This window comes from Ixodes scapularis, unplaced genomic scaffold (assembly GCF_016920785.2).
Source record: "Ixodes scapularis isolate PalLabHiFi unplaced genomic scaffold, ASM1692078v2 PGA_scaffold3__209_contigs__length_174095766, whole genome shotgun sequence".
Classification (NCBI taxonomy): Eukaryota; Metazoa; Arthropoda; class Arachnida; order Ixodida; family Ixodidae; genus Ixodes; species Ixodes scapularis.
In genome coordinates, this window is record NW_024609868.1 from 127,830,965 (window position 1) to 127,858,746 (window position 27,782).

Below are 27,782 nucleotides of genomic sequence, written 5' to 3' on the forward strand. Positions count from 1 at the left end.
TTCCCGATCGAAAAAGCGTCGTCGAATGTACGGGAACGGCGGTCACGGAAACCTCTGAACTATTTAGCCGGCCAGAAATTTTCAATTGGGCTGTCCCACCTTGTAAATGGTCTCAGCTTGTAAACGATAGTAGCGATACGCGATGACAATTGGGCTGAATCCTGTATTGTTTGTATAGGCTTTGTAAAGTGCGTTACAATTTCGAACGCGTACATTGCGTGATTTAGGCATCGTCCGCTCTCTTCGGTGTCCGTTTCTTAAAGGGGCACTGACACATCAAAATCATATTTTTTTTTATTATCCGAAACGATTGAAAACGATGCCGGGACATTACCCTCAAAATTTGAAATTTGGGAGTTCAGTATTTGTGAAGTAAAAAAACAATTTCCAAATGCCGAATTCGAAGTTCCCGCGCGATCGGCGCCGGTGCCTTGACGTCAAAAATCGCGGAGACCTGAGAGTCGACTTTCTTTCACCACCCCCTGCTGTTGCCATGGCGACCCAAAGCGAGGAGGAAAGGAGTGAGCGGTGGCGTTGCGGCGGACCGGTTTTGAGCGGTGTCGCCTGTTTTCCGTTGGAGGATACAAATCCAGGAGACGGCACCACAACGAACTCCCGATTTTTGGTATTTCAAAAAGAAGGGCCGTAGTGCGTTCGCAATTGCGTTAAAAAACATGTTTTACGATTGCCGTTATTAAATGTTATAGAGATGTCGCCTACAAAGCTTCTAAATTTCCTGATTTTTGACGTCACCGATCAAAAGAAGCGAGGAGGCGAGAGGCGGGAAAATCAAAAGCCAAAAATAAAAAGGCGCGCGCGCGCGCGGGAAAATTTTTTTTCGCGATGCGGTTTTTTTTGCGTGTCTATGACTGCAACTTGCATCGTTTTAGACAATAAAAATAAATACAACCTTTGGGGTGTCAGTGCCCCTTTAAGTCAGCGTGGAAGTCTACTATGATGATAACATACCGGCTACCTGTCAGAAAGAGGTTTCTGTGGAATATCGAGTACATAGATTTCATTGAAGCATCCCGGCGAAATCGCCGGAGTCGCTTGGCAAGATACCGGCGAACCTGCAAGCAGCTAAATTCAATGGTCATCGGGCTTTTTCTTTCTTTTTTTTTTTTTCGTTGACATTTGTGTGGCATTTAGGAGGACATAAATGCTGGTTTTCACTCGTTATCACCAACATTTGCTTGTTTTTGAACTGCTAACCGCTACCCCGAATGGTTGTTTTGAAGCGTGACATGACAACACGAGGACGAACCACACTGACCGATTGCCTCTAGGCTAGATGGCGCAAGCTACCGCCCATTGTGTGCGTACAGACGATGCGGTTGCCACGGAGGCGCGCATGCGTACAGTGGGGCAGTTCGTCGGGGCGCGCTGGACCAGCGTTGGTCTGCGCTGGACTGTAAACACCATCGCTCGGGCGCTTTTCGGCGCAACGTAGTGGCCGACGAACGACGGTCTGCGCCGGCGCGCGTTGCGTTCGTCGACGTTGGAGTATAAACAGCCCTTTACGCCAAGACGCCGGAGTATAGAGCGTCGGGTCTTCGCCGACGTGACGTCGCTGTGACGCACTCGCACGCGCGCCCGCGTTACGTCGGAGTATAACAGAGCCTTTACTCCCACAACAACGGCACACCGATTGCGCGCGCTTGCACATCAATTTGATACCAGAGTTATCGTCAAATGTAAATTTAAATTGGGAGGCATGTGAAAGAGAGACGCCAACTCAGAAGCCCCACCCACATGAACAAAAAAAAAAAAACAAAAAAAAAACACGCGGAGTGCTTCCGGCCTTGCAAGAAGGAAAAGGTGTACAGTATTCCTCTCGCCTGCGGAGCCGAGTGCTTCGGTCAAACGGGGCGCTGCGTGAATGACCGTCTCCGTGAGCACGCCAAGGAGATCTCGTCTCCATCCCCGGACTCCTGCCATCCAGTCGTGGCAAACGCCAAAAACTGCCCCTCGTGCACTCCTGTGTTTTCCGAAAACAAAATTCTCGGGGGCACAAATCTCGATTCGGGAGGAAAATCCTTGAGTCCCTACAGATTAAATCTTCTGCCTCAAACCTGTCCAGTCAGCCCTTTCCTTTCTCTGTTGGATCGAGAGATTCGGTTCCTGCGAGGCGAGGGGGTTCCTCCAAAAACATAAAGAGGATGAAAGTCCCGTATCTTCTCGTCTTTCTCTTCTCCTGCCCTTGCCCCAACACCCTCTTTTCCTTCCCCATGAAGGCACCGCCGGCACTCAAGGAGCCATGCAATGGTAACGTGCCAATGACACAGAGGAGACCCTTGAATTCCATCGTTTACGCATAGCTGCTGGCAGGGCCACGTGGCTCCCGCTTCTCTCACCCACTATCCTCCCTCCGTCCCTCCCAGACGCTCCCCCGTCGAGCTTCGGGAGGCAACGTGAAACCAGTAAACGTTGTGTTGCAATTCGAAAGCCTGTGTTGTCTGTGTGCCTTTTGTGTCCCTCATTCGTTATGGTCAATTAGACCCCCCCCCCCCCCCCCCCCCCCCCACGCTCAACCATCTACATTTACTTCTCTATAGGGGTTATGCTTTTTTTGAGTTGGCACTACTGGTTGTTATTAGCTAAGGCAGCACTTCATTGGTTTCGGAACACACCTTGTGTTTTTTAAGCGGTCAGCGACTACAGGGGTGCGCCATCTGACGTACTTACGGCACACCGCCGTTCACACCGACAAGGTGCCGGGGAGAGGGATGCGTGCAGCCAACTTTAGCGGTTACCACTCTTGACACCACCACAGGCAAATTTAGTTGTCCCTACACTTGACACCAAAGCATTTCACGACAGACTCTCATCAAAAGCAAACTTGTCCGCCGCCAAGCCAATCCGTGATCGCTTGTAAAGGTTGAGCATCCCTCCATCCCTCCGCCGTGGAGCTGACCTCACAGCGCCACATTGCAAAAGCCAGGGATGAGCAGTATATTAAATACAAGTATTTGAAATACGTATTTCAAATACTTTGTGTATTTTGCATTTGTATTTAATTACAAATTGGGTAATGTATTTGACGTGTGTATTTAAATACTAAAGCGTGGGTATTTCAAATACAATTGTAATTAAATACAATTTTGTGGGCGAAAATACATCCCTCATATTTTTGTCACGACTCAATTCGCTGATCCTAAGACGTGTCCAGAGCAAGAAGAAAACTACGTTCTGCACCGAATGCAGTGTCTCTCAGTCAAGCACGAGCGTTTAGTGACTTTGTGATTACGGTGCTAGTCTAGGGCAAGAATAGCGACGAAATCGACGTTCACAGGCAGACTGGCTAAATAAGTGCCTGTGACAACTTGTGATGCTTTCCAGCCTGATTTCCATCCATACTTTTGCCCGGAACATTCTAAATGCGCGGGCCGTCCAGATTTTCGCAACTGGTGCGAGTTGCAACAATAAAAACTCTCTAGCTAGCGCTGCGCGTCTTGGTCGTCTCGGTTCTTTGTTGGTCTATACCAAAATGTAATCGACAAAAAAAGCCGCTTGAAGCTCTGTACTTTCTTCACCTATTACGTCCAAGCTGAATACATTTCTTTTTGTGATTATATTTCTATTACGTTATTAGAGCCTCGCACACTAACTCCCGAGTGTGCGATGCAAAATTAAATTGAGATACCCAGACACCCGTTACAGGTGCCCTGTAGTCGATGACGCAAATTTTGAGGAATGTATTTGGAAAAGTATTTGGAGGAGACCAAATACAATTGGTTGTATTTGTATCTTGTACTTAAATGCTTTTTCGGAAATGTAATTAGATTTGTAATTAAATACACTTTTGACGAAGTATCTTGTATTTGTATTTCGATACATATTTGCATGTATTTTGCCCATCCCTGGCAAAAGCCCGCAGCGTTTTCGTCGCGTGATGCGCGCCCCGTGGAGAAATCCTCCGCGATGTCTTTCCCGTGTGAATACAGCATGAATAACACATGCCAGCAAGTAAATTATTGTGTGTATGTTTATACAGCCGGAAGTTAGTCTGCCTCAATGGGCGTCTGGTGTCTCAGCTGTATATGAGCAATTTAGCCCCTGGGGTACAACCGCTAGCCTGGAGTGTTTAACGTGCACCACGCAGTAGTGATACACGACCGCACGCCGCAACGATGCTCATCTAGATCGAAACGGGCAGGAGTGGGGATTGAGCCCAGGATCCCTTGGTTCTGCAGCGCGAGCTTTCGCTACACGTGCCCCGAGCTGGTGTGCGCTAGCCCACTCGGCCACCGATCCCCCACACATGCTAGGATTTATACGTTTTTTCTAACATGTTTGAAGCCCCGGCAGACCGTTCAACCCTCGCTGTATCTATGGGAGATGTTGACCTCAGAGCCACCTCGAGGGTATGAAATGTGGGACGCTAGGCACCATCCTTACTCAAGCAAGTTTTCATTGCGGATATTTCTATTCAATGCTTGAGTGTGACCAGCTTTGTCACAATGACTTACGAAAATATGGTTCCAACTTCCAAAGTCAACATGGTCTGCTCGACGCGTCTCAGTGGAAAGGCGCGACGCATTCAGTTGCACCAGGCGGACGCGGAGCATTGCGTAGAGCGTTTGCGCCCAGCTTGCACATTCTGTTGCGTTGACACGAAGTCAATCGCATGTAAGGAGCCAATAGGAACGCTCTATTGTCGCTTCCAGCAAACTCCACGGCATCGCGGCGCGCGTCGAGGGGGTCAAAAGTGGCCGATTTTGCGACAATTTCGCTGGCTTCCGCGGTTTCTGTCCAGCTTGATCCATCGCTACCTTAAAAAAATCTGCTGTTTTCGTGTAGCCTCCCCCCCCCCCCCTTCTTTCCAAACAAACAAAAGCAAGAATGGGGCACTGAACGCGCGTCGCTGAAGGGCGCGGGTAATCACGTGAACCTTTCTTACTTTCCTCGGTTTCTGATTGATCTAGCGGAAGGCGTCGTGGCGGAAACATGGCCAACTTCCTGGGACATTCTGCGGAATAAAAGGTTTTCGAAGAAATATTGGCAACCTAGTTCGGTTTGCGTTCTATATGATACCCAGTCAGTTACAGCACCCCGGATTATTGCAATCTTTTTTCTTTTTTTTTTCAAGAAAAGCAGAAATTGACAATTTTGTTAATCTAACCCAAACAACTCAACGCAAAAAAAAAAAGAAAACATTTGTAGAGTTGTGGAATAAAAACTCAACGCGTCCAAAAGTTTAATTCCTGTTTATCGATATCTTATGACTGTCGTCTAAAATATTCCCGGGGAACATTGCTATGTTTGTCGTTCAGAGGATATTCTCATTTTTGTGCAGTCGCCAAGGGTTTGCTGTCCAGGAAAGTTGGGGATGAGTTGAGTTAAGTCGCACTCGGTGGCGCATGCAACCCCTTCCTGCCGCAGTTCCGCGCTAAAACGCGTTCAGGCGCATGTGTGTGTGAGCGATACCACTCAAGCGCAAATGTCTGGACTAGGCTTTGTGACTGCTTGCGATGAGTCGGCTGCTATGGCAACCAATGTTCGCGCAACCGGTTTCTCTGGAACGCAAGAAATATAACAGAAATGGGACGCTCTGTCTGGAAACAAAGTGCCAGCCACAACGGACATCAGAGACTGCAAAAACGTACTCGTCAGCTGAATAATTAACTAAAACTTGCCGATTAGATTTTTTAGTTATTAGAACTTGATCATGCGTTAAAATTCGAAGCTCCCTGAGCGTCATCGGAAACAAAGTGAACCGAATTATTTAAGGGTGACATAGGATAAATACAGCATTTTAAGGCGTTCAAAAGAAAAAAAAAAAAACTTATTTTGGACTTTTTTTTTTATGTTTCGGTTTCCTATCGAAGCGCTTATTTGCGTCAGCGGTCTTGCCTCCACTTGGCGGAGCAGCGAATCGGCCGCCTCGGCCCTCTCGTAGGATAGGAGGAAGCAGGCTCTGGAAGAAGTATGGCTTACGTTCGTCGCGCGCCTCGGCCACCGGGGGGCAGGACGGCTGACGCAAAAACGCGCTCCGATAGGAAACCGAAACCTAGAAACACGTCCCAAGAAAGCTTTTTTTTTTTCTATCGGAACGCGGCAAAACTCTGCATTCTTATGCGAGCATCTTTCTAAAATGACTTGATTGAGTGGTTTTCGGTGATGCTCACCGGGTTTCTAATTCGAACCATATGTTTATCTTCACTAATTAATACGTTTCTTAGTAAACCTTAGTTCTTTTCATTGCTCATTAGCATGTGCGTCTGTTTTCGCAATCTCTGACATCCGCCGTGACTGGCAGTTCGTTCCCCAAACTAAATTTCATTTTTTTTGTTTGTTTTTTTTTTGTGTGTGTTTTTTTTTTTTTATTTACCCTATTTTTAATAATTTTTTTAAAGTCTTCGCGGAAACAGCCAGTATTACGAATCATGCGAGCTTCGAACTCGAGATCGAACCAGCAACGGGCGCTGGTTGACCTCAATGTTTACTAAACAGCGATTTCTTTCTCTCTCTCTTTGTTTAGATCATGCGTGACGGGTGTCCGCGGATAATGTTTTCATCGCGTCTGCGGACCGTGTCTTTGGAATGATGTATAAGCAGTGTGAAGGCGTCTTTAACCGCCGGTTGTGGACCAGAGGACCGCAATGCACTCACTCCTGCAGGTGGGCTTCGGCTCACTCCAGAACCCGTTGTACTGGCAAGTGGCACTAGCGGCGCCCTCCAGCTCGAAGTCTTCGTCACAGAAGAACTCCACCACGTCGCCGGGAGCGCAACAGCCGTCGTGTTCGATGTAGCCGTGCTTCAGCGTCCCCAGGTTTGGGCAGTCCAGCTCCTCTGAAAACAATTCGAAGTTCTTGACCCCAGACCGCGGACACATAGAGAGGCATACGACGTGCAGAGTGTTTGGGGGCTGTCACGTGACACCGTGACGGCATGTGACGAAAAGGTGCATGTGGCGTGTAACGTGACGTCATATTGCCACGACAATACCGCTTGCTAAATTTAGCATAACGCGCCGCCAAGTTCAGACGCCGAAAAGCCTGCTAATTCTGGCGGGCGTACGACTGCCTTTCGTGACGGTTTACTGTGGTTTTCGTCCCACGTGCTCCGAGAACTAGGAGCGTTTCGACATAGCAGTCCTGTTTGGTCCCTTTTACAGAAGGGGGGGCAGGTGGCCGAGTGTTAGCGCACCATACACTCTCAAGAAAAAAGGGTGTCAAAAGGTGTATTCTTTACATCCTTTGTCCCATATAATACACCTCAGAATTTCAATTCGACGTACAGTGCCCTACAGTCGAATATTGGACCCGAAACTTTACGAGGGGCTTGATAGCCGTGTGGTACAACATTTTAAATAGCTAAAGTACGTATCAAAGACCACATAAAGAAAACACCGAGTTTTTAGAGTAAGGCAAAGGAAAGAGAGAGAGAGAGAGAGAGAGAATAAACTTTATAGAAATCGGCCCAGCAGCAGTTTTGCTTTCGGGCGAGATGGGGGAGAATGGGATTACCCCGTGTCCCGTCCCACCCTCAGTCGACGATGATGGAGGTAACCCGAATTATTTTTTTCGTGTTCAGCAAAACGTACATTACCTATTTTAATACGTTGTACCACACGGCTATCAACCCCCCTTAGAATTTCGGGCCCTCTGTTCGACTGTAGGGCGCTGTATGTCTAACTGAAGTTTGGGGGTGTATTATATGGGACAAAGGGTGTAAGAATACACCTTTTGACACCCTTTTTTCTTGAGAGTGTAGCTCAGAGGGCGTGGAGCGTAAGCTCGCGCTTCAAAACTCATGGGTTTCGACCTGGATGAGCATGGGGCTGGCGTGAGGTCAAGTATCACTACTGCGTGATGCACGTTTAAGACATTAGGCTGTCTTACTGCACTGGCCACCTTTCTTATCTGCGGAAGGAACACTGGACGCACACTGGGGCTGAAAATAACTTCCCGCTGACTGAACCTACACACAACACAATTACAACGAGAGTGCGTCAGAGCGTGGACAGTCTACAGTTAAAACTTCGGTTTCGGTCGAGTACGTGAAAGGGTGAACCGAAATCGGCTTTATTATTATGCTATCCATTCAGCAATAAAGATGACGATGGCGCTTTATTTTATCTTAGCCTGATACATATAAAAGGCTACGTATACATGAGTCCTTCAGAATGCGCTCCGAATGAGCGAGATTCTATGAAACGTCAGCTGCGTGCAGTACACAAGTTACGTAAACACGTGACAAACATCTGTGTTGCAGGGTCAGAACAGGCCATTCTTTAGTGGAGATTCTAACCGTTGAGAAGCTTTAACGTTTCTTGTATTTTCCTTAACTAGTTGTTACTTGTTTATGCAATGAGAGGTTAGTCAGCCAGAACATAGCAACATAGTTATTCACTGTAGATGGGAAATTTAGCCAGTGCAGTACAGCCACTAGGCAGGGGTCTTTAACGTGCACCACGCAGTAGTGATACACGACCGCACGCCGGTACGATGTTCATCCAGATCGAAACGGGCAGGTTTGGGGTTAGAACCCAGGATCCCCGGGTTCTGCAGCTCAAACTTTCGCTCCACATGCCTCGAGCTGGTGTTGGCTAGCCCATTCGGCCACCAATTCCCCTGTCTTTCTTTTCGGTGGTGGTTAATAAAAAGAAAATAATAACAATCGTAGAAGAGAATAACAAAAAGACTACTGCTCCTCAACGGTTACTAAGAAAAGAGTGGGACGGTTTCGGAGTGTTGGGATCCTTACGTCTTAGCACATCATTGGAATCCAACATGTGCACGTTGCTGAAAAGAAGCAAGCAATTACCGCTACTTGTTACACGCCCCAAAATTTCCCAAATACGTTACTCGCTACTGGGATTTAGAAGAAACGTGCTAATGCAGCTAAAAGGAAACACGTTATTTCTATACACCCGTTTATTGAAAGCGCCGGAAGGAGGCGCTGTTAGCAATTTGCGTCTCAATATAAGTCCCCGCGACGCCCGGCCAAATTGTAGGACAGACATAAGAGGATAAACAGATCAAGCACCTCTGGCAGTGCTGCAGTACTGGAAAACCAAAGTAGATGCCGCGATCCCGCTTCGAGAGAGCAAAATAACAACCAAAAACTGTAAGGACTGACGAGATCGGAGACGATGCAGCCCATTCTGGGCATTCTTCCTACGCCTGTAAAACGGTTGAATGACGTACATGCATGACTTGTGACACCAAGAGGCTGCCAATTCGAGCTTTCTATTTCCGAACAGGTGCGCTGTGTTTTTATTTATTTATTGTTTGCTTTTTTCTTATTTCTCAATTGGCGTTGTAGGTTTTTTATAAGTGTTGTTTGCACCCTGGGCGGCTCCCCAGCCCAGTTGCCCGACTGAGGGGCACAGGTTGCGAACTTTCCCGCGCGGCAACGGAATCAAGCCGGTCACGCGCACATCGCGTACGCCGCCTTGATAAGACGGATCAGAGGCGGCGGTGAGGCAGTCGCTGTCTGGACTCAGGCGCCGCCAGTAACAGTGTTGATCGTCTCATCCATATTCAATTCTGTTTGTTTCTTGTTGTTGTCTTTTTTTGTTGATCTTAAAAGATGTGGAACAGTGACGACAGCATGAAGGCATCAGGATACTGCCCCTAAATATGAAGAATAGAACGGGCTGTGGATGAAATGTGTCGTGGCGGATTGGGAGTTCGACATAGGACTAGACCGAAAGGTTCGTCACGCGAAGACGCAAAGCCGAGTCCCAAGTTATCAGGGAGTTTTCGTAGATCGTTTTCGCCGTCCCGCCATGCTCTCCGCAGCCCGCTACACTGTTAGAAAATTCCATCAATCTACGTGGAAAAACCGAATAGAACATGTCCCGTTTTCTGGAGATGCATACAATGTGCTGTTTGCTTTCAAAAACGGGAACTGTACCATATGCATTGAAATGTGCTATTTAGGCAATAAGTATGAGCTTATCCGTATAAATAAAAAAAGCCTTACAAGACTACAGTTTATAGTCGGTTCAACTGGTATAAGCGAATTGAACGCGCCCAAAAGTGCCGGATATCCAGCAATTTTTATGGAACTCTATCAGACCGCGGAAGTACAGTGCCCGTGAGCCGTGTTACGCCGCGCGCAGGAAGAAATCTCTCACCCGCGCATGCGCAAGCCGCTTCCGGCCGGCGTGGGCCCGCGAGCTGCGGAGTGCTGCTGCCCGTTCGGAAGGCGAGTTCGACGTTGTAATCGCGTCGTCAGAGGCGTTCAACGGTGCGTAGACGGCTTTGTTTTCCAAGGTACGTATACGTTAAGTTGTTCCTAACGCAGTGTTATTTTACTATCTCTAAGGGTGTCGTATATTCCAAGTTCGGAATGTCCAGCGTGTAGCGTCTCGTCTTCCCAGCTGCATAAAGCTAGGCCTTCTATAGTTCCTGATTCGGGGCGGCATACTGCCCGACCCTACTTAGTAGTTGGGCACTAGGAGGGCACACTTTCCGCAGTACTCCCGCATTATTATGCCAAGCCGCTCTCAACATCCGTGCTTCAGCGCGTATGTTTTCGATAACACTCAGCAAGTTTCTAATTGGAACCATATGTCTATTTTCACTAATTAAAAAGTTATTTAACAAATTTTAATTAATTAGCCGACTAATCACAAAGATTAACCACCCCTATAATGCCCCCTGGGCGTATAACTCACTCGCACAAACCGGTTAAGTGTAGCTTTCATGGCTATTTTTTTAGACAGATCTGTAAGAAAAAAAAAAAAAGACGCTCGGTGTAGCAGACGCATAACGATTCCTCAAACGTATTGCAGTATTCCCATGTAGATATTAAGAGTTTAATTCAGCTTGGTCACACTTTCGCTGAGGCATTGTCAAGTACATTAAACAAAGTGTCTAACTTTCGGCAGCAATTCGGAAAGAAATATGTTTTGTAGAGCAGCATATTAGCGTTAGGGTTTGCGTTTGTTTGGCACGTTCAACAGCAACCTGGAACATGTTGTACCATGTTTTTGTTGAAACTTCGAACTAAGAAAGGCAAAGGCCTGATGTTAACGTGCTGCTTTCTAGACACCCTTATTCACAATTCGCTTGAAAATATTCGTTGCTCACATTAATCGGATGTGCTGCAGTAACTGCGTGACCCGTTTCTCTGTAAGTCATATTATTATGCTGCAGTATTATGAAAGAATCAGTATGAATCTGGTATTCAGATATATTGTCATATAGAACCAATACTAGAACTTGTGCATCCTACGGTGCATGCAACTTATATTTTAACCCGCCTTAGTATCGATCGGCTTCAAATGCATGAGCCCTTGTTCTGCAGGGGCACACGAATATACTTGTGACCGGGCTATGCTTATCAGTTAGAATAAGTAATATGAACCAAAAGACATGAATGTTCAGCATTCTAATAATAACCACAACATTCTGCTTAAGCACTTCAGGCAAGTTTTTTTTGCAATATTGCATTTACTGGTACTGTGAATTCCTTTTTTTAACCGAAGTATCGTTGGGTACAACTTCACTAGGCAGGCGAGTTGGTTAATATGACATTCCACAAACCGAGATGGAGGCTTCGAAGACATACGTTTCAATTGAGACGGACGTGTTCGTCCTTCTTTGCAGCCTCCGTCTCGGGTTGTAGAATGTTTTAGGGTTGTGTGCTGACACAAGATCCGAAATGTGTCCAGTTATTACTAAGAACTGATGCCAAAAAACTAAATCGTTTTTTTTTTTTTTTGTGTACATACACAATCCGTCTTGATGCAAGGAACAGACTTGGAGGCTCATGGTGTGTGCACGGACTGTCCAAATTAAGGGCGTGTCTCGGCTTGAAAGTATACTATAGACAAGGTTTAGAATTTGTCCAGATTGGATTACTAACCGATAGAGAAGTTAAAGAAGGAGCCAGGAACTCCTTAGCTTCTGTTACACATCCTCCTCTAAGAAATCCCACCCATTATTTAAGTTATCTTTTTTTCAGGCGACTTGTGGCAATGAACCCGCAGGAGGGGTCCCGGCAGTCGTCAAGAAAAGTTGCTCTGGTGCATCTGAAGGCGCAGGGAGCCCTCCAAGAGTTCTCGAAGTTCCAAAAGGAGTGGAAAGAAACTTCGGTGCTTCTTTAGATTAATCTTTATTTTCTATTGTTAATATTACAATTTGTTGTATAGGCCAAGATGGTTCTTTTCGAGATGTAGCATGTCAGCATAATTTTTGGTCACATTTTTTTAGGAGACTGCTCACTTTGATATTTTTTACGGCTGAGCTGCCCCCAAAAATATTTGCGGCACGAACTCTGTTTTTTTGTTTTTTTTATTGTGTATCTGCTTTAGTCATTTAAAAGAAAAATAAATGTAAATATTTTTGAAGCAGCAGACTGTTCAGTCTTCTTTGCAATGGGTCCGTTGCTATGGGTTGGAACCAAAAGGACCAAGCGTGAACTTAGTTTGATAACGCTTTTTTTACAAATGTTTATCTGCCTTTATCCCCGTCACTACATGTACAATGCTCTCTAAACTTGACGTAGCATGGGAACACTTTCTATGGCATTCCTGGCTGTTCTATTGAGTATATATGTCACAGATTCATTGTTCTGTTTTCAGGATAGTGCTCGCATTAGATACAACAGTTCAAATTTTCCATACATACAAGTTTGGGGAACATTTGCGCAGTGCAGGTAATTTTATGTTGCAAAGACGTGCATCAAGTTGCGCCTGCAAACTGCCAGGACATTCCTGTTTTGCATGTCGCATATCAACTTTTTCAAGGAGGAGCTTGGCATGTGACATACAAAGCCCGGGTGTACTCGTGAATAGCGGCAGTAACATAAAATGGGGCGAGTACTATCACAAAAAAGACTGAACTTTTTCCGTACGTACAAAAAATGTAACCTGTGTCGTTTTGGAGGCATTGGAACATGTTATGTACTTCTTAAAAATGGTACATGTTCTGGCATGGCTTGCAACAAAACATGTGCGGCTGTGTGCCACGATGGTACATTTCCTGTAGCATACAGTACTTGTTCCGTGATGATGGTGCAGGGAACTTGTTGTGGCTGCCCATACAGCAACGACATGTCCCGTACTAAAGAAGTATGGAACATGTTCTGTAGTCCGGTAATACAGTACATGTTGTGGCAACAAGGTTAGCATGCATGTGTCCCATATTTTGACAGGAGTTTTTCTAACAGTGTACGAAACCCGGAACTCTACAGCTAAGGCCGTCGGCACGCAGGCACACTATCAGCGTCTATGTTGCGGAGTGCTTAGCGGAGGGGGAAACGCGGTCCACGAAAACTCCCTATTCTCCATTTTAACGATTGAGGCTTACTGTGACTTCAAGACTCCGGTGCTGAAAGCGCGTCCTTTAAAAATTCTTGAAATTATTTAATTCGAGACAAATGAAATATGTTAGTTTTCAGAGGCGTTTCGTTTGGATGAATATTTATATATAGGCAAGGGGAAGTAAAACCAGGGGACTTGTCAACTATCACCACATCAGTGTTGACAAGATATTCAAATAGCCTTGAAGTCAATACAGTCGTTAACTCGCTTTCATGCACCGGGCCAAGGTCAGGGTGACACGTAATGTATGACCGATTGTAGGTCAGCAATAAACTCCACCAGTTTCATCTGCATTTGGTCAACAAATTCAGCTATGCTGGGCTGAGTCGCACATGTTCCGGAGACGAGCAAAATATCATCGGTTAAGCCTTCCTGGCGATAATTTTGTTTCCCTTTAAAGACTAAGAGAGACAGATGTACCCGTCTGTGGCGGACTAATAGCTGCGTTTGCTCTCGCACGCCTCTCGATTAGTTTAGGCAAAGTGCAGCTATTTCCAACGTTTTTCACGCGGTACCTAGCTCTTGACGAGAATGTATTTTCGGGTAGCAAATAGGAGTTCAGAGAACCAAATGCTGCCATTAGTGATTTGAGGTAATCTTTCTTCTTAGAGTGTGGCACACGGTAAAATGGGGTTTGGGAACGACCTAGGTCAAGGTATGGATTCTAGCACTGACAGTGGCGACAGAAAAGGGGGGGGGGGGGGGAGGCGGGGTTGTCCCAAACAGAAAGCTATGTACCTGTGATTCTTCGCTCTGTCCCAAAATGTATGGGTTAAACTGTTTGACCTTACACGTCTTCGCCTGCACCCTGTCTCTACCGACTTTTTAAAGCGTTCACGAGTATAATTCTTAAATGAGATGAAGCTGGCCAGGGCATGTAAACAAAGGATGAAAGAAAATGTCTCAAGGCGTGACCAAACGAACCTTGTTCTTTTTGTTTGTTGATGACTTTTCCGGAAAGAGGGACCGTTTACCTATATAGAGATCAGAGAATAGGCTCAGTGATAATCGTGGATAAGGTGCAATACCCTGTACACATCTTGCTTATTGTATATCTGGCGACTTATTGCCTTGAAAGTCACAGTTCCGTGCTAGAGTGAGAGCCAGATTCTGTAACTTGTGTGTTAGACATTCCCCTCCACAGCTAACAAAATGCCGCTGCTCGTTAGACTATCAAAACGAAAATGCATTACGCCTTTCTTTTCTTGAAAATTGAACTAAGTAGTTGCTTTATTATAGAAAAGACTAACTTGATACCAGTGACACGTTAAGTGCACAAGTCTCGCTAAAAGTCTTCCTTTATAATATTAAGAAGACACTTTATTTTGCTATTTCCATACATTGATGGAGGAAACAAGGGGGAAAACCGGTATAAACAGCTTAACGGAACCCCTACTCACTTGCAGTTCCATTCACAGAAATCAAAGCAAAGCAACAGCGTAAAGGGAAGCAAAGAAAAAAAAAACATAGAAAAGTTAAATACAAAAATCAACAGGTCTCGTCCATTGATTCATTCGTTTTTTTCCCACTTTACTTCACTTCGTTATGTTGCAATGTAATAAAAATATTAAAAATAATATCAATGTCGTTTTCGAAATATCGATATTTCTACGAATATCAGAATTTTAACCCTACAGGTGCACCAGTAATACAAAATACGGGTTTTTATTCCCTTATATTGCCAGTTACGTATGACCTCAGGGACTATTGCAAAAGATAAAAAAACAAGTTGTGTACCTCTGAATATGGTATATAGGTGCTTTCGCAGCAACAGGCAGATCTTACAAAACGGCGGTTTCTGATAACGTCAAGCCAATATAGTAGCTCCAGTATCCATTCCATGTTACGCAGGAGGAATAAGATCATTTTCTTGTTGCACACTTTATCATTGATTTGTGTCTCCTCATGTAAATTTGTAACATCTTTTCATTCGTGCCATGCATAAAACTAGCATTTCTTAAATTTTTTGTGCACTCCGCAATATGTTATTGCACGCTACCAGTGTTCTAACTAAGCTGTCAACGAGTGTAAACGCATGTAACTCATAAAGACAGATCAAATGATGTCTAACAGATGTCCGTAGTTCTGTAGAAAGTTTTAGCACGAGAATAGACCATTTTCAAGACAACATCGAGCAACACTGACGATCGCAATTTCTTGGAATCTGAGTTCTCGCCGAACGCCGACGCAGCCCTCGTGTCCAATCAATGCTCAGTGTGCGTGCCCAAACAAGGGCTGATTCGGGCACGCAAGAGTTTGCAGTTCTGCGTGCCCGAGTCAGCCCAAAGCACCTTCCCTGATCTGAAATCGCTCTTAATACTGCACTCGAGCCAGTAGCGGTGCGACTCCTCCTTCACAAAGTGGTGACTGTATGTTCCTTGTACATTCCTCCTTCTTTTACTTTTTCGACAAATGATTTTAATGCGTTTTTACATAAACTTTCTGAGCCTTTTCTTTTACTTGGCGATTTTCACGCGCATAAGTCTTGCGGGGTAAAGACCACATTGATGCCCGTGGTTGAATACTCGAGTCAATTTTAATGTCGCATGCAGGTTGTCTTTTAACTCTAGAGAACCGACTTATTAAGGCGAAAGCCCTAGATGTCTCATCGTTAAGTGCTTAAGCGAAAAGACGTCGGCGACGCGAAAGGTACGAAAACACGTCGGCGACACCAAAGGTACCAAAACGTTTACTTGATATCTGCGAATTTTAATATTTTGCCGGAATGTCTTAGCGCTCTTGTCTCTCAGCTCGCGTCGAAACAGTAAACTTTCATTCAGTAGTACGACGCGGTACCCTTCCAACGTAGTGGTACCCCTACGCCACGACGGAGGGAAACCGCCACATACATATATCATGTGTCTGTTTTTAATGCATCGGGGCTTGGGCTTTTGCCTTCAAGTTTTCTTAGGGATAACATACGATACCCTGTGAAATTCTTTAGCTCATCATCATTATCTTTCTGGTGCATTGCTCTTTCCATCGGTAGTGCATCCATTTTTACTTCTTTTACGTGTGTATCAGGCACTAATCTATATGGAAGTGAGCACTTTCCTATTTTTTTAAGGAACACCATTCCCCAAAAGTGCATGCCAACGCGGACTGTCCGTTTGAAGCTTGAGAAAGCCAATTGGTCTGTTTTTACTGAAGCGACACAACTTGCAAGCACGACACTTGATAGACTTCCTGTCGATGAAGTAACAGAGTTGTTAAGTAATTTTATTCTTCATACAGCGGTGCTTGCTATTCCTAAAACTACCACGAATTTCCCGCGGCGGCCCAAGCCGTTGAGGAACGAAGAGTGTACTGAGTCACGGAAAAAACAAAACAGAGATTGGGGTATCTTTCGCCGTTGCCCCACGCAAAGTAACCTCCTTTGCTTTAAACAACTGAAAGCTCAAGCAAGATACATCCGACTTCAGTTAAAACGGGAAAATTTCCAGGGGTTCTTCCTTTAACAGTAGTGCAACACTCAGACAAGTCTGGGATAAAGTTAATCGCATTGATGGGCGACATCATGCCTTCTCAATCCCGCTCCTCTCCCACAATGGGATTTGTCCGAAAGCCTAGAAGAGCAAGAGGGTCTTCTCGGTGAGCATTTTTCTCTTCTATCGAGCCCCGAACATTATTCATCCGCCTTTCTCATACGAAGGGCGTGCAGAATGATATGCTGTGAAGACTTCAGTTGGCGCCCATGAAGACCTCTTACGATACGTGAACTCGAAATGTTTCATCACTTAACTAAGTCTTTAGTTGCAGGACCTAGTGGCATACACTAACAGATGCAAACATATCTTCATTCTTCTACGTTAGTTCTTATATTGTACCTTTTGGATCGTATATGGCACGAGGGCAGATTCCCTTCGACATGTGAGGTAGCCACTGCCATTCCTCTTTTAACACCTGGCAAGGATCCTTCCTCTGCTTCTAGCTATCGCCCTATCGTCCTTACCAGCTGTCTGAGCAAGACTTTTTAGCTTATTGTAAACAAAAGACTTATGCACTATTTAGAAAAAGAAAACATCCTGGATGTCGTTCTACAATTGACCATTTAGTTCGTCTTGAAACCATAATTCGTGTAACTTTTGTGAATACACCGTTGTGCAAATCACGTTTTTTTACATGGAGAAGGCATATGATACAGCATGGCGTCATGAAATTGTCTGTGATTTGTATGAAGCTGGGGTTCAAGGTAGGATACTTGCTACAGTAAAGAACTATTTTTCTAATATAATTTTTTTTGTTTTTTTTTTGAAGTTGGGAACGTTTTTCTTTCAACAGTGGTTCTCAACCATCGATGTTTCGCGGACCCTTTGTGGATCGGCGGAAATGATGGAGGACCCAGTTCGTGGTGAAAGGAGAAAAAATGTATAGGTTAATTATAGCAATGATATGTAAATGGATCTAACTAGAGCTAATGTGAAGTATACTTCTCTTATTGACATACACACAAGAAAACTCGCCCGAAATTTGAAACATTTCTTCGTTATCTGAAAAAAGTTACTTTTATGGCCGGGTTCGACTGATGGGGCAGGGCTTCGCGGACCCCTAGAATGCACTCGCGAACCCCAAAGGTTCTGCGGACACCCATTTGAGAACCATTACTCTAAAAAATTCGTCCAGAAAACCGGGGTCCCTCAAGGGGTAGTCCTCAGCGTTACCCTCTTTTTGGTAAAGATGAAGTCAATAGCCCGTTCCTAACCTCTCCTTGTGCAATATTCACTCTATATTGAGGACCTTCAAATCTCTGTGTCATCATGTCATCATACAACCTTCCTTAATGTGAACGGGGGCTTTAAGTTGCTATCAACAATCCCTTAAATTGGGCAGATGAAAACGGCTTTGGTTTCTCCCCGGAAAAGACTGTTACTGTCTCCTACTCCCGTATAAGGAACGCCTCTGCAGATCCTTTTCTATATATGCGCAAGACCCCCATCCCTGTAAATGTAGACCATAAGTTTCGAACCTCACTTTCGATCGTAGGCTATCGTTGGTGCCTCACATAAAAAGTCGGAAGTTGAAATACCGAAAAGCACTGAACCTACTTAAAGTCTTGTCCCACAAAACATGAGGCTCTGACCGTCTATGTCTTTTGCTAATGTATGGCTCTGTAGTCCACTCACGCCTAGACTATGGCAGGTTTGTGTACGGCTCTGCTAGGCCATGAGCTGGACCCTGTTCATCATTTGGGACTTCGTCTGGCAACAGGAGCCTATGGAACATCGCCAGTGCTTAGTCTCTATGCCGAAGCAAACGAGATGTCCCTTGACAACGACGATTCTCTTCGGGATTTATGTATGAATTAAAGGATACGGTCAGTCGTTCAGCATCCAGCCCAAGAGGCTGTCAAGGACACGAGATACCGGAGAACTTTTGAAAATAAGCCTTGCATTATCCCTCCATTTGTTAGGAACTGGGCACAGTCTATTGGTATAGACAGTAACCTGTCAGTTGCTTCGGTTCCAAAGAGAGTGACTTCACGGAAATATAACTGCATGCACTGTGATTTTTCACTCACAAAATAAGAAGGATACGCCAACTGTGGTCATCCGTCAAGAATTTTAAGACGTTTATAAGGAACATAATTGTTGTTATCACTACTACACAGACGGCCCAAAAGCGGAATATTTTGTTGAATGCGCCATAATTGGTCCTTCAGTAAGAAGTATTCGAAGGCTCAATAGGCTCAATTCAGCCGTAACAGCTTTCACTGCTAAATTGCACGGCCTACTGCTTGCAGTAGATCATATTGTCCAAGCAAGTAACTCCTCTTCAGTGATATACACAGACTCACTAAGTGCCTTAAAAAATCTGACGTCGCTCACAACCCTAAAAATGAACTCTATAGTTTACTTTAAAAAAAAAGTGTAGAAGCAACCAGGAAGGGGTGTAACGCTCTATTTTGCTGGGTTCCAAGTCCTGTTGGTTTCCCTGGGAATGAGGAGGTGGATCGTGCTGCGAGCGCCTGTGGTACCAGTGCTGTAGATATAAGTAGCCTTCCGTTCAGAGATTACTATGGTTCACTTAAGTGCTGCGTTATATCTCACTGGCAAGTAGAATGAAACCAACAGGTTTCATTCTGCTTGTTAGAATGAAACCTGTTGCAAAACAAGCTGCATATGATAAAGCCTTTTCTTGTGAATAGGAGAGCACAAGGCATAAAGAGAGGTTTTATGAGGCCGTTTTCTTTCGTTTACGCATCGGGCATACGCGTCTTATTGATGGGCACCTCTTGCGCGGGGAGGAGCTTCCTGAATGTGAATATTGCCGGGAAGATTTGAGTGTTTTATGTATTCTTCTCGAATGTCCAGCCTATGATGAAAAACGACGCCGTTGCTTCTCGCAGCTCTACAGGAAACACCCTTTTACACCTAGGTGTCTTTGAAATGAGACGCTGCTTCCAGATACTCAGGTTTTTTAATTCCTAAAGAGCACCAACCTTTTACGCAAAATGTAGTTTTAGTTACTCTAATGTCATGTCATCTATTACAGACTTTTCATGTTCATAACTTCAATAACTTCTAGCAACAAAAGCCCTTTTCATCCTTAACCCTTTTTTTTTTTGTAATAGTTAGGTTTCTTGGCGCATTATAGCCTTAGTTGCTTTTGCGCCATAAAACCGCAATCTTCTACTACAACCAATCACCATGCGAGATTTGGTCGTTTTATGTTGGTATAGGTTAGTGTCTGGCTAGAAGGCAGGTAAGGCAATGGTGATAATTTCCCAGAATCCAGTAACTTTAGTTCGGCCTAGGGTTCCTTCATGTGCGCTTTCCTTAAAACGGTGATGTCTGACCGTCTTGCACCAAACACTTGTTTTTATTTTTGGTATTAAAGCGCGTAAAAAAGCGTCTCCCTGCACGCGCTATTGGCGTTGACTGTGTAACGGCGACATTTTGTTTTCGGCGATTTCTTTTTATTTTAGCTATGAGCGCGGGCTGTATGCATCTGTTACTAGTTCGGCCACGTTTCAAGTTTGCATATGTGTTGTGGAACTTCGTGCCTTTTACTTACAGAACTTTTATTGAAAATGTCTAGCGGAAGTTGATTCGTATTGTTTATGATAGACCATGTGATGGATCATCGCGGTTTTCATAGCTGTAATTCTATACTGGTTGATCTACGCCTGATGTATCTGATGACAAAAGGCATTCAAGTGCTATGAAAAATTTACAAGTTGTGTATGGTACGCTTGACTACGATGAGCTGTTCGTCTGTGCGGCTCCGAGCCAGTCCCATCTAGGAAAGCCTACAAGTGCCTGCATATTTATTGAACAAAAATTTGTTCAAAATGTTAATTGGCAGGGGTGCAAACAAACATGCAATCCCATGTTTTGACAGGATGACATATTTTGTTGATTATTTTATTTGCTTGTGTGCTTTGTTATTTGCGACTCCAACTAACTATAAGTGGCGCCACTCATTTTCCAAAATGGCGGGTTTAGTGAGGGTCGGAGGTGCGTGCCGCTGCTGAGCCTATCTAGTGTGCTGGCGAATTCACTGAGCGACACAAATTATTTCTGGTAACACGAGGAAGCTAGGGTGTTATGAGCGCAGGTCACCTCTTTATCCTGAAAACAAACGGTGTTTAGCGTAATGCTTACCCCAGGAGGCACGTTTTAATTCTGGAGCGAAACCAAAACTAGCCTCTATTTCGGATTTAATTTTTCGATATAGGTCTCAATTTCGAATTCTTTCATAACTCATGATGTGTCTCACATCGTAATTATTCAGTTAAATTGTTCGCGGAAACTTTATTTTCTGACATACATGTTCGTATCAGGCACTTCAAAATATTTCGGAGATTTCAGTGTCCCTTTAAAGACAGGTTCTTTCACACACCTTAGAGGTATCATAGAATATTGTAGTTGTTGAAAAAATCAATGCTGATATTTGTGCGTTCTCGCTGCCTTTTCTCGCTCAGATAATTGTCCCGTGAAATAATGAACTGCGGGCCTTTTAATGGGTTTTGGAGTATTTAGATGATTAATTGCTTTAACATTATCCCCAGCACAAGAGTAACAGAACAAATCAAATTTTTACAATATGTCCACAAAACGTATAAATTAATAAACGCTGTCCTCACTACGACAACCCAAAGACGAAATCCGAGTCAGACAGCTGAAGTGTGTGTGTTTCTTTTTTTGTTTTTGTTTTTTATAGCAACGCGTGACCATAGAACTTTATATTGCATCCAGTGTTTGACTGTTTGTCTGTCTTGATAACTATGTCAGATATTTTCATATGCTAAAAAGAAAAAAAATGATACCTTTCTAAAATGACTACTGTGCTTAAATGGCGTATTTTTCTGATCGTGGCGTTATTGGGGGCATACATTGCCGCGATTTGTATTAATAATAATACTATTAAAAATCAAATATTTTAATCCGCAATCTTTTAAGGTATAATATAATTTTAGAAAAAATCGTAATGGTGCAGACAAGCTGGTGGACAAAATAAACGAAGTTAGCTGAGTTTGAGACGTCGTCCTGTCTATTTTCTGTCCCGTCTACGTTTTGATTTTTTTCTCTACCCCAGTCTCAGGTTAATTCAATATGGTTCATATAATTTGTTGCTTATGATCTAATTTTAAACACGCGAACAAGTATGACAATCGAAAGTGCGCTAATTATATATTGCCGCGCTCACAGCTGGCCAAATAGGCAGCGCGGTCATGGCATAACGGTTATCGCGCTCTCCCTCCACGCAGAAAGCCAGGGTTCAATTGCTGGCCGCGGGTACGCATTTTTGTTGACTCAAATATGATGTTCTGGTAAATTCGAAAATCCTGTTGCTTGTTCTAGGTGCTAAAGTTCTCGTCGCCGAACCCTCTGGGCCGATTGTTCCAGATCCCAACGCTTGTACTTTAAAGGGGCGATCCTCGGTCAACCTCGCCCCAGCGCTCGATCCTGCGGTTCCGCCGACATCGACGCCCGCGACGCTCTACTGTTTTCTTTGGCCCTTTTCATTTGGGGCACAAGTTCGCCCCATTAAACGTCTAGTTTCTTCCGTTATCATCGCCTCATCAATTGTCATTCGTGGCAATATCATCACTGGTGCCAATTGCAGCATTTTTAGTCACCAAGTTATAAAATGAAAATTGTCTAAAATCAATCAAAGCATTCTCGTTAATGCGAGAAATTCATGCAAAATTACATTAATTGTGGGTTTAGCATATTTTGTTATCAAAGTCGCGACTTCTGACACTCGGCAAGAGTTGCAAAGTCGCCGCCAATATCCTACCAAATCCCCAAAATAAAAAAAAATAAAAAAATGTTTAAGCTACCAATATTTTCATAACATCTAGTTACTTTCATTTTTACGCGCAGTCGTTTTGCCAATCTCAGGCTTTCCAGATCGAAGGAACGCCTACCTGCTTGCATTTCTGCTCACTGCAGCACGTTGCGTTGGCGTTGGAAGCCGGTAAAACAGTTGTGAGTTTTAGTATGTTTGCATTAGCTTTGCGTGTTTCACACTGCGCGTGCGCGGAGCCCAAAATTGCGGTCTTGGATTGGCGCATGGCGGTCAGGCACACGCACAACGTGGGGCACGCAACTCTAACGCAAACGCACAGCGTTAGCGTTTGCTTCTATACGCAATACTAAAACTCTCCATTAGGGCACAATCCAATACCGGCTGCAGCACTATACGTTTGGACAGTGAAGGGTGTTGTTTGCGTTCGGAATTGGCCTTTCGCGAGCCATGATCGCGCGCAGTTCCGCCGTGCCCACTGAACAGGAGAATCGGGGGACCCTCAAAAGAGAGCTTCCCGTTTCCGCCGCGGGAGGGCGAGCAACGAGCTGGAGACGCGAGTATTTACTCTTTGGTTGTTCCTTTGACAACGATAGCGTTGTATCGCATAAACATTCTGTATATGATAAAGTGTACTGCCCTGCAGGTCCTCTTCCCTGTTGACCTGCGCCGAAAAATTCTATCTGTATGTCTATCTATTCTCGGTGAATCCTTCGCATCATGGTAATCTTCATTCTGAGAATTAGCCACCCTTCAAACACTGAAGACACCATGGCAGATTACAGGGCTTGGAATGGCACCCATGTTGGTAAGATTAATCGACTTCACAGAAAAAAAAATTGAAAAGGGAGAACTGTAAGACTTTCATCGCGGCGGAAAAAATCCAGACGTGAGGAAAATGTGGAAATTGGACGAAGCCCAAGAAATGCGCAGTCATCAGTGTCTACCGCTCATCTTCGGTGTTTTTCTTACGCAGACTCGTACGTAGCGTTGATACTCTACTCAAGTTAAAGCTGGGTCACGCACTTGCGTTTGCTTACCACAAATTGCGTTACTGCCTTTGTGATCTCTAAGAGAGAACTCTCTGGCCCTGTGGCGCCATCTATCAGGTCGCCCTGGAACTGCACTTCACCAGAGCGAAGGTTTTGCAGTGTCTGTGAGATCAAAGACACGTGCTATGTATTAAACATTACCGTGTATAACACTGGCAAAGAATTTCAAGTCAGTAGCGTGGGAATAATGACCAAAGAAAAATAGAAAATATACGGAAATCGCAAGTGATCCTCCGCTGCCTGATAGGTAGCGCTTGTGTGTTCTCTCGTCGTAAGAGATAGGAAGAGGTTGAAGAGCACTTGGTCATAAGCAGTCGCATGTGTATAAACCTGCCTTTACTCTGTCGTATACACTTTTGGGGGTAACTTGGTATCTTACAGAAACTTTTGAAATTCAGCACTTAGTAATCTAGCTCAAATACTTATGGTAAGTACCTTATATTCACTTCTCAAGTCCCTTGCTAGTTACAACCATCCTTTTTTTCCCGGGAACAATTTAAATTTGTCACTTCTCAAACCAAGCTCCATGGCCTGAGAAGTTACATATTTCAGCATTTTTTGCTAGGCTTTCTGAGATTGCAAGCATTTCGTCTTCAATATTCCGGGGGCTTATGTGAAAAGGAGAGCATTTTAAAAGAAAATTATTACGCGAAGAAAAAGGTTTTTTTTTTTTGGTAATGACAGATTTATATTTTATTATTTTGTAGTTATGTTTTCATTGAGTTCCTGAAACTCTGTAACTCAGATGTGTCTAAAAGGTAATTTGAGTTACTTTCTTTCGTCGTTGGTACTATACTCGTTACTAGTTTACCCGGTACTCAGTGACTCAACTTCTAACTCTGACTATTTGATACAAGCCTTACGTCGGGTCTTTTGTGACCGTGCGGTAGAAGAGTTTTGCCAAACTGCAAGTCCTCACCTTGGCACATCGGAGGATCGGGTGTCCATTGGAAGGATCCGTTCTTGAGAACGCAGGTCAGGTCTTGATCGCCCTCCAGAAAGAAGCCTTCTTCGCACGCATAGCGCACTATCGGTCCTTCGCCCGTGCTGCTGTCCCGCAGGACGAAGTAGCTTCCGTTAGAGATGACGGGAACATCCGGGCAATCCAGCGGAGAGCTGGCAGCTGCGATTAATCAAAGTCACGCTTAGACATATTTTCGTTTTGCAGTTTAGAGCTTGAAACGGGAAATATTGAAACAAATCTTCCTATTGAGCAGCTCGTAATATTGGGCAGCACAAAACTGATCAGAATGCTATAGCAAAGTTACATACAATTAATCACCGTGTCAGCTATATCACTTGTAGATAAGAAAAGCTTAAAAGTTATGCGTTCAAAAAGATGTATGGCTTTTGTTGACCGAAAAAGCAGTCGGTTCAGAAATGTTATATCTGTGCCATAAATTTTGTTACAGTACACGTGATATCTCGTTAATATGGACACCTTCGTTCTCTCTAAAAAGCGTTTATAACGTGACTCGTCTATAAGAACGAGGTAAAACTGCATGTGTTTACCCAGTTCGTCGTCAAAAATGTCTATATAAAAGGGCAGCCATACTAAGAAAATCCGTTTAACGAGACATGACTTTATCTGTGAGCCTATATGCATATTCACAACCTTATTAGCGCGTATGTAGACGCTTTCAGGCAGCATTTCATGGGCGCCGCCATCTTGACGTCACGTGACCCTGCCGCCATAGCCGCCCTTCAGTTTCTCGCCGTTCCTCCGCGTTGCGTGCTGCACCGGCCACTACCGGAGCTTTGTTTTCGCGTTCTTTTACGTTCCACATTAAAATCGCGTGTTTTCTTTAGGTCATTTTGATATTTCGGGCTTTCATTTAATCATTTTATATCTATATTTCAACATAGTTCTTGTATTTTCTTATTTATGAAATGGAATCGGACAGCAAATATATCGACGATACAAGATTATGGCTTCAGAGACCATGACGTTCAACCCATTCTAAGGTTTTCGTCGCTAATAAAGGGCAGTCAACACCATTCCGACATAAGCAAATTTCAACTGACGCAGTAAGGCTATCCAGTCGTGCTTCTCGCTGCATGTGCGCGCTCGTTTCCGTAAAGCCGACCCGCATGTAAGCGATTTAGCGAGCGACGAGACGAGCGAAGGCGACAACGACGAGGGTCAGCGACGAAGATTTCTCGCTGTCGCCTGTATCATCGCTCGGTTTTTTGGGTTTCTAGAAAACGTCGCTCGCCGTCTTGGTCGCTTGCTCCCGTCGCTTCCATGCGGTTTGCCTCGTCGCGCGACTGCCCGAGCGACAGCGAAGCGGGTCACCGTCGCTTGTCTCGTTGCTCGCCCAATCGCTTGCATGCGGTTTATACTTAATATCGAGGCGCCAATGGTTCAATGGTGTGTGCATGGAAATTAATTGAGTATAAACCGCATGTAAGCTATTTGGCGAGCGACCAGATAAGCGACGGCGACACGCTTTGGTGTCGCTCAGACAGTCGCGGGACGAGGAAAACCGCATGGAAGCGATGGAGCAAGCGACCAAGACGGTGAGCGACGTTTTCTAGAAATTCCAAAATCGAGCTATGCGACGGGCGACAGTGAGAAATCTCCGTCGCTCGTCTCGTCGCACGCTAAATCGCTTACATGGCGGGTCGGCTTTACGGAAACGAGCGCGCTCATGCAGCGAGAAGCACGACTGTGATAGCCTTACTGCGTGAGTTGCAATTTACATATGTCGCAATAGTGTTGACTGCCCTTTATTAGTGACAAAAACGTAAGAATGGGATGAACTTACATGGTCATTCAAGCCTCATAATCTTGTTTCGTCGACCGATTCGCTGTCCGATTCCATTTCATAAATAAGAAAATGCAAGAGCTATGTCGAAATATAAATATCAGATGATTAAATGAAAATCTTAAATATCAAAAAGACCTAAAGTAAAACCAAGATTTCAACGCGCAACGCAAAAGAACACGAGAACGAAGCTCCGGTAGTGGCCTGTGCAGCACACAACGCGGAGCAACGGCGAAAAACTGAAGGTCGGCTATGGCAGCCCGGAAAGCGCGCGAAGGGCGCGCCGACTGGTGGCAGCTCGAGTAACTGACTCGCTGAAAGCGCCTATACACTCCGTGCGACGCGACCGGCGCGCCGCCGCGCGGCCGGTAGCGAAGGTAGGTCGTGAGAACCCCAGAGAAAACGAAACCGAAACCACGCCGCGTACATTGGTACGCACTGAAGTCGGAGTGGTGCGGTTGCGCTGGATTCACAGCATTCACAGCTGTGCTGCGTCATTAAGTGCTTCAATAGTTATGCGTCGTATCTCGCGGAGACAAAGTTTCACAGTTTTTCACCTCGCCGATGTTTTGTGGGATAGCGACAACGATGGAGCCGTGCCGTACGACGCGAGAAATTTGGTCTCCCGATCATGCCTGCCACTGTGTCCTCACGGCTGACATATTCTACACTGCCGCTTTGCGCTCTGCGTTTGTTTTCGTACCAATAACGCCTGCATGTGTCAGCGCCGATGGGACGAACTGAAATGCCATCCCACACTCGCGGGTATGCAGTGCCAATTTCTTTGGAGGAATGCCCTCCGAAGAAGTTTCGTCCCCATCGTACGTGTCGATGATATTTCCGGACAAGTGTATGGCACGCAATCTGTACTTCATGAAGAAAGATTCGAACGGTAAAAAAAGTAACAAATGTAAATCTAAAGAAAACAACAATGAAACTCGGAATCACTGGAGAATCGACGTTTGTATATGGAAGTTTATATGGTGTGCTTTCTTTCTTGATCAGCCTCCTTTTGGATGTGGAAACGCTGACACCCCGAGTTCTGTAGACAACATTTTTTTTTTCTCGGCTTTAGAGCCACCTATCGCAAAGTGGTTCGAACTGGAAGTACTGTCCACTGGTCCCTTCCTACCTGTAAAGTGTGCACCTCCCACGATGAGTGGTATTATCTGACAGCCTTTGACGGTCAAAGCCAGTTCCCATTTAGTTACGCCGCCCAAACTAAATTTCCTCCTGGTTTCGCTATGCCGACTCTTTTTGTTATAATAAGTGTCGTGCCAAGTGACGGTCATGTCAAAGTACCTGTGCGCCGAAAATCAGCACCTCGCACAACAGGTTATTACACAACAGCTGACTGCAAAAGCCCTTGGCGGCCAAACCGTGTGTTGGCCGACAACTTTGTTTTCTCGGCTTTGGAACCACTTT

At 44.8% G+C, this 27,782-nt stretch overlaps 1 pseudogene; it reads right to left on the minus strand.

The window, feature by feature from the left end:
* Nucleotides 1–27,782, minus strand: part of LOC115309215 — a 144,100-nt pseudogene that overhangs the window by 104,479 nt on the left and 11,839 nt on the right.